Source organism: Panthera onca, chromosome X (genome assembly GCF_046562875.1).
Source record: "Panthera onca isolate mPanOnc1 chromosome X, mPanOnc1 haplotype 2, whole genome shotgun sequence".
In the NCBI taxonomy this organism is placed as follows: Eukaryota; Metazoa; Chordata; class Mammalia; order Carnivora; family Felidae; genus Panthera; species Panthera onca.
The window spans coordinates 56,522,824-56,531,362 of NC_138357.1; positions in this window are offsets into that span (position 1 = coordinate 56,522,824).

An 8,539-nucleotide genomic window follows, 5' to 3' on the forward strand; every position below is an offset into this window, starting at 1 on the left:
TATTATCTGACCCTTTGATTATAGTCATCAGAGTGGGTATAAAGCGCTATCTAATTGTGGTTTGAATTTATGTTTTCCTGCTGGCTGACAATAGTGAGCATTTTTTTCTTGGGCCTTTTGGCCATATTTATCTTCATCAAAGATCTGTCTATTCAGAACTTTTCCCTGTTTTAAATTGGGTCATTTGTCTTATTATTGAGGTTTAGTAGTTCTTCTATATATTCGAAATATGTTACTTATTAGATGTATGATTGCAAACTTTTTGTCTCATTCTAAGTTGTTTTTTTTTTTTCAGTTTCTTCATGGTATCTTTTGAAGTACAAAAGTTTTATATTTGATAATGCCTATTCCATATACTTTTTCTTTCATGCTTTCTGTGTCGTATCTAAGAAATTATGTCTAATCCAAGGTTACCAAGAATCACCCCTATGGTTTTTTTTTTCCTAAGTATTTTGTGGTTTTAGCTCATAAACCAAAGTCTCTGATCCATCTTAATTTTTGTACACTGCCTGAGATAGAAGCCCATATCCATTCTTTTGCATGTGAATATACAATTATCCCAGCACCATTTGTTAAAAACAAAAGAAAACAAAACAAAACAATTTTTCTCATAGAATTGTTTTGATACCATTGTAGAAAATGAGTAGACACATGATTTTATTTCTGGTTCCCTAATTCTATTCCATTGACTTACATATCTCTCCTTAAGGCAAGTATCACATTCTCTTAATCAACTTTGGTTTGTGGTAGGTTTGGAATCAATAGACATAAATGCTCCTACATTTATTTTTAGTTCTTAAAATTGTTATGACTATTGAGGGTTACTTGGATTTCAAAATGAATTTTGAATCAACATGACCATTTCTGAAGAAATGACAGCTGAACACAAGACAAAGCTTGCATTCCTTTGATTTCTTTTTGTTGTCTGATTGCTGATGTTAGAACTTCAAACACTATGTTAAACAACAGCAGTGAGAGTGGGCATCCCTGTCGTGTTCCTGATCTCAGGGAAAAAGCTCTCAGTTTTTCCCCATTGAGGATGATGTTAGCTGTGGGATTTTCATAATTGGCTTTTATGATCTTAAAGTATGTTCCTTCTACCCTGACTTTCTCAAGCGTTTTTATTAAGAAAGGGTGCTGAATTTTGTCAAAGGCCTTTTCTGCATCGATTGACAGGATCATATGGTTCTTATCTTTTCTTTTATTAATGTGATGTATCACGTTGATTGATTTGCGAATGTTGAACCAGCCCTGCATCCCAGGAATGAATCCCACGTGATCATGGTGAATAATTCTTTTTATATGCTATTGAATTCGATTTGCTAGTATCTTATTGAGAATTGTTGCATCCATATTCATCAGGGATATTGGCCTGTAGTTCTCTTTTTTTACTGGGTCTCTGTCTGGTTTGGGAAGCAAAGTAATACTGGCTTCATAGAATGAGTCTGGAAGTTTTCCTTCCCTTTCTATTTCTTGGAATAGCTTGAGAAGGATAGGTATTATCTCTGCTTTCAATGTCTGGTAGAACTCCCCTGGGAAGCCATCTGGTCCTGGACTCTTTTTTGTTGGGAGATTTTTGATACCGATTCAATTTCTTTGCTGGTTATGGGTCTGTTCAAGCTTTCTATTTCCTCCTGATTGAGTTTTGGAAGTGTGTGGGTGTTTAGGAATTTGTCCATTTCTTCCAGGTTGTCCAGTTTGTTGGCATGTAATTTTTCATAGGATTCCCTGATAATTGTTTGTATCTCTGAGGGATTGGTTGTAACAATTCCATTTTCATTCATGATTTTATCTATTTGGGTCATCTCCCTTTTCTTTTTGAGAAGCCTGGCTAGAGGTTTGTCAATTTTGTTTATTTTTTCAAAAAACCAACTCTTGGTTTCGTTGATCTGCTCTACAGTTTTTTTAGATTCTATATTATTTCTGCTCTGATCTTTATTATTTCTCTTCTTCTGCTGGGTTTAGGCTGCCTTTGCTGTTCTGCTTCTATTTCCTTTAGGTGTGCTGTTAGATTTTGTATTTGGGATTTTTCTTGTTTCTTGAGATAGGCCTGGATTGAAATGTATTTTCCTCTCAGGACTGCCTTCGCTGCGTCCCAAAGCATTTAGATTGTTGTATTTTCATTTTCGTTTGTTTCCATATATTTTTAAATTTCTTCTCTAATTGCCTGGTTGACCCACTCATTCTTTCGTAGGGTGTTCTTTAACTTCTATGCTTTGGGAGGTTTTCCAGACTTTTTCCTGTGGTTGATTTCAAGCTTCATAGCACTGTGGTCTGAAAGTATGCATGGAGTCAAGCTTTCACTTTTTGCAGATGACATACTATACATGGAAAATCCGATAGACTCCACCAAAAGTCTGCTAGAACTGATACATGAATTTAGCAAAGTTGCAGGATACAAAATCAATGTACAGAAATCAGTTGCATTCTTATACACTAACAATGAAGCAACAGAAAGACAAATAAAGAAACTGATCCCATTCACAATTGCACCAAGAAGCATAAAATACCTAGGAATAAATCTAACCAAAGATGTACAAGATCTATATGCTGAAAACTACAGAAAGCTTATGAAGGTAATTGAAGAAGATATAAAGAAATGGAAAGACATTCCCTGCTCATGGATTGGAAGAATAAATATTGTCAAAATGTCAATACTACCCAAAGCTATCTACACATTCAATGCAATCCCAATCAAAATGGCACCAGCATTCTTCTCAAAACTAGAACAAGCCATCCTAAAATTCATATGGAACCACAAAAGGCCCCGAATAGCCAAAGTAATTTTGAAGAAGAAGACCAAAGCAGGAGGCATCACAATCCCAGACTTTAGCCTCTACTACAAAGCTGTAATCATCAAGACAGCATGGTATTGACACAAAACCAGACACATAGACCAATGTTATAGAATAGCAACCCCAGAACTAGACCCACAAACGTATGGCCAACTCATCTTTGACAAAGCAGGAAAGAACATCCAATGGAAAAAAGACAGTCTCTTTAACAAATGGTGCTGGGAGAACTGGACAGCAACATGCAGAAGGTTGAAACTAGACCACTTTCTCACACCATTCACAAAAATAAACTCAAAATGGAGAAAGGACCTGAATGTAAGACAGGAAACCATCAAAACCCTAGAGGAGAAAGCAGGAAAAGACCTCTCTGACCTCAGCCGTAGCAATCTCTTACTCGACACATCCCCAAAGGCAAGGGAATTAAAAGCAAAAATGAACTACTGGGACCTTATGAAGATAAAAAGCTTCTGCACAGCAAAGGAAACAACCAACAAAACGAAAAGGCAACGAACGGAATGGGAAAAGATATTTGCAAATGACATATCGGACAAAGGGCTAGTATCCAAAATCTATAAAGAGCTCACCAAACTCCACACCTGAAAAACAAATAACCCAGTGAAGAAATGGGCAGAAAACATGAATAGACACTTCTCTAAAGAAGACATCCGGATGGCCAACAGACACTTGAAAAGATGCTCAATGTCGGTCCTTATCAGGGAAATACAAATCAAAACCACACTCAGATATCACCTCACGCCAGTCAGAGTGGCCAAAATGAAGAAATCAGGAGACTATAGATGCTGGAGAGGAGGTGGAGAAACGGGAACCCTCTTGCACTGTTGGTGGGAATGTAAATTGGTGCAGCCACTCTGGACAACAGTGTGGAGGTTCCTCAGAAAATTAAAAACAGACCTACCCTATGACCCAGCAATAGCACTGCTAGGAATTTACCCAAGGGATACAGGAGTACTGATGCATAGGGGCACTTGTACCCCAATGTTTATAGCAGCACTCTCAACAATAGCCAAAATATGGAAAGAGCCGAAATGTCCATCAACTGATGAATGGATAAAGCAATTGTGGTTTATATACACAATGGAGTACTACGTGGCAATGAGAAAGAACGAAATATGGCCCTTTGTAGCAACGTGGATGGAACTGGAGAGTGTGATGCTAAGTGAAATAAGCCATACAGAGAAAGACAGATACCATATGTTTCCACTCTTATGTGGATCCTGAGAAACTTATCAGAAACCCATGGGGGAGGGGAAGGAAAAAAAAAAGAGGTTAGAGTGGGAGAGAGCCAAAGCATAAGAGACTCTTAAAAACTGAGAACAAACTGAGGGTTGATGGGTGGTGGGAGGGAGGGGAGGGTGGTTGATGGGTATTGAGGAGGGCACCTTTTGGGATGAACACTGGGTGTTGTATGGAAACCATTTTGACAATAAATTTCATACATTGAAAAAAAATTAAATAAAAAAAAAAGATAAATCTTGCATTGACTCTGGAGATCAATTTGGACAGTATTACCATATTAATAACATTAAGTCTTCCAATTCATGAATAAGAAATACATTTCTATTTAGATAGGTCTTTTAAAATTAGTTACAACGTTCTTTTGTAGTTTTCAGTGTACAAGTGTTATACTTCTTTGATTAAGTTTATAGCTGAGGAATTTTTTTTCTTTTTGATGCTGTTGTAAATGGAGTGGTTTACTAATATTATTTTCAAATTTTCCTTGGCAGTCTATAGAAATACAATAGATTTTTGCATATACATCTTGTATCTTGTTACTTCACTTGAAGTGGTTTACTATTTCTTTTAGTTTTTTTTTTTTCTGGATTTTTTACGATTTTCAATACACATAATCATGTCATTTACAAATGGTTTCGTAATAGTTTTAGATCTTTCTTTCCAATCTTAATGACTTTAACTAATTTAATGAGTAGTTAATTTAATTTAATAATTAATAATATATTAATTCATTCATTTAATGTTATTTCATTTATTTTTCTTGTCTAACTGTCCGGGCTAGAACCTCCATTTTATTGCTATATAGATATGTCAGGAATAAACATTTTTTTTCTTATCCTTGTTCTTATAGGGGAAGCTTTTAATGTTTCACCACAAAGTATAATGTTAGTATAAAAGTATATAAGTTAGTATAAAGTATAATGTTATAATGTTTTTTTTTTTTTTGTAAATGTTATTCTGATTTTGTTGACAGTTTTTATCATAAACAGTTTTGAATTTTGTCCAAGGGATAAATCCCACTTGGCCATGATGTATAATCAATTATCTATTATACCAAGGATATTTGTTTTTATATTAATGTAGGATATTAGTTTGCCATGTTTTTTTGTGATATCTTTATCTAGTTTTGGTATAAAAGATACTGGCCTCATAGAATGAGTTGGGAAGTGTTCTATTCTCTTCATTTTTGGAAGATGTTTTGAAGGATTGGTGTTAATTCTTCTATAACTTTTGAAAGACTTCACCAGTGAAGTTATGGTTCTGGACTTCTCTTTGTGGGATTTTTTTTTTCTTATAAGTCAATCTTTCTGCTTATTATTATTTTTTTCAGATACTCTAATTCTTCTTAAATCAGAATCAGTAGTTAGTATCTCTCTAGGAATTTGTGTATTGCAACTAAATTATCTAATATTTTTCATCCAGTTCAGAATATTCCTTTATAATATTTTTTATTATAAGATTGATAGTAATACCTCATTTTTTTCATTCCAGATTTTAGTAATTTGTGGCTATTTTTTCCCCTGGGTAAGTCTCACTAAAGGTTGGTCAATGTTGTTTAGGATTTTAAAAAACTAACCTTTTTTTTTCTCTACTGTTTTTCTAATTATGCCCTTTATTTCTGCTGTTTATTATTTTTCATCCTTCTGCTTGCTTTAAGTTTCCTTCTCTTTTACTAATTTCCTAATATGAAAGTTTAGGTTTATTTTGTGTTCCTTCTTTAATACAAATATTTTGAGCTATAAATTTCTAAGCATGCATTAAAAACATTCTGCAAGTTTTGGTGTGTAGTGTATTCATTTTCATTAGTATCAAGTTTTTTTTTTTAATTTCCCCTGTGATTTATTTTGTTGACCCATTAGTTGTTTAAAATGTTGTTGTTCAGGGTGCCTGGGTGGCTTAGGTGGTTGAGTGACTAACTTCAACTCAGGTCTCACAGTTTGTGAGTTCAAGTCCCGCATCATGCTCTGTGCTGACAGCTCAGAACCTGGAGCCTGCTTCAGATTCTGTGTCTCTCTCTCTTTGCCCCTCCCCTGCTCATGAGCTGCCTCTCTCTCCCTCGGTCTCTCTCTGTCTCTCAAAAACATTAACATAATAATAATAAAATAAAAACAAAATGGTGCTGTTCAATTTACATATATTTGTGAATTTCCAAATTTTCTTCTTACTAATTTGTAATTTCCTTCCATTTTCCTGGGGAAAACACATCGTGTATGATTTCAATTCTTTTAAATTTATTTAGCATATTTTTCTTTCAATGTGTTGAATATGCCATCCCACTAATTTCTTAACATTACCAAAGGTCAATTCTACATAATGAGTTGCTTCTTTCTTTCTGCTTTCAAGATTCCTTCTTTGTACTTGTCTTTTGACAGTTCGATTATGATGTATAGGTGTTGTTCTTTTGGAGTTTATCCTGATTGAATTTGTTGAGCTTCTTGGATAAATAATTTTCTTCAAATTTGGGAAGTTTTATGTCATTATTTCTTCAAAATTGTATTTTTGATGCTTTATCTTTCTCATCTCTTGGGTAAGATTGATGAATTCCCACATTTTTAGGGCTATTTATTATTTTTATTTCTGTTCTATCAACTTTAAATAAAAGCAATTTAGTTTCAGAAAATATGAATTTATTTAAGAATAGAAAAAGAATTGTAATCTGGGACAAGCAAACTAGAGCAAACCACATAACACACATAATATTGAAAGAAAGGATGCTACCTAAGTTTATAACTTACTATAAAACCACAGTAATCAAGACAGTTTGGTATAGGCAAAAGACAGAATAGAATAGAAAGCCCAGAAATGTAGTGTACTGATAATTGACAAAGAAGCAAAGTAAATTTGATGGTAAAAAGATAACATTTTCAACAATTTGTGATGGAACAACTAGACAATAATGTTTAAAAAAATGAATCTAGACATAGATTACACTCACAGCAATCAACTCAAAATGAATGATAGAGCTCATATAAAACATAAAACTATAGAACCCTTAGAAAATAGCATAAGAGGAAATCTAGGTGGCCTTGGGTTTGGTAATGACTTTTTTGATGCAACACCAAAAGCATTATCCATAAAAGAAAAATATGATAAACTGGACTTCATTAATATTAAAAATTTCTGTCCTGTGAAAGATACAAGTTGTTCAGAGACTGAAATGACAAGCAACAGACTGGAAGAAAAAAATGGCAAAACATACATCTAATAAAAGAATTTTATTCAAGATATAAAAAATAACTCTTTAAAATTAACAACAATTTTTAAAATACCCAATTTAAATATGTGCAAAAGATTTGAACACCTCTTTAAATAAAATATACAGATAAAAAATAAACATATGAAAAGATGCTCAACATTGTATGTTAGTATAAAATTGCAAATTAAAACAATAGTATGTTACCACTACAAAACTATATATATATATATATATATATATATATATATATATATATGGAATTTGTTTCTATATGGAATATATATATATATATATATATATATATATATATATATATGGAATTGGGCCATGTAGTGATGGAGGCTGGCAACACCTAAGATCTGTAGTCAGTAAGCTGGAGACCCAGGAGAATCAACAATATAGTTCCAGTCCAAGTCTAAAGGCCTGAGAACCAGAAGAACTGATGGTATAGTTCCATTCTATTCTGAGTGCTGGAAGGCTCGAGATTCAGAAAAAGCTGATGTTTCAGTTCATGTCTGAATGCAGGAAAAATCTGATGCCCCAGCTCAAAGATAGTAAGGCAGAAAGAGTTTCCTCTTATTCAGCTGTTTTGTTCTATTAAGCCCACAACTTCTGGGATGAGATTCACCCACAATAAGGATAGTGATGTCAGTCTACAGAAGCAAATGTTAATTTCATCTAGAAACACCTTCACAGACACACCCATAATAATGTTTGATCAAATATCTGGGCATACCATGGCACAGTCAAGTTGACACATAAAACTAACAATCCCAGTCAGTTTCTTACAAAATTGAACATACTCTTACCATGTGATCCAACAGTCATGCCCTTTATAATTTACCGAAATGAAATAAAAACTTACATTTTCACAAAAAACTGCACAAATGTTTGTAACAGTTTATTTAATAATAGCCAAAACTTGGAAGCAACTAAGAAGTCCTTCTAAGATGGACCAAAAAAAAAAAAAAAAGAAAAGAAAAAAACTATGGTATAGTCATACAAGTAGTCAATGATAAATACAAATGAGTTATCAAGCCACAAAATGATATAGAGGAATCTTAACTGCATGCTGCTAAGTGAAAGAAGCCAATCTGGAATGGCTATATTCTATATGATTCCAACTGCATGACATTTTGGAAAAAGCTAAACCATAGCAACAGTAACCAAATCCATGGTTGTCAGAAGTTCTGGGTGAAGGAAGGAGGAAATAATAGGTGGAGCATGGGGATTTGGGGAACAATAAAATTATTATTTTGTATGATATTGCAATGATGCATATATGTCATTATAA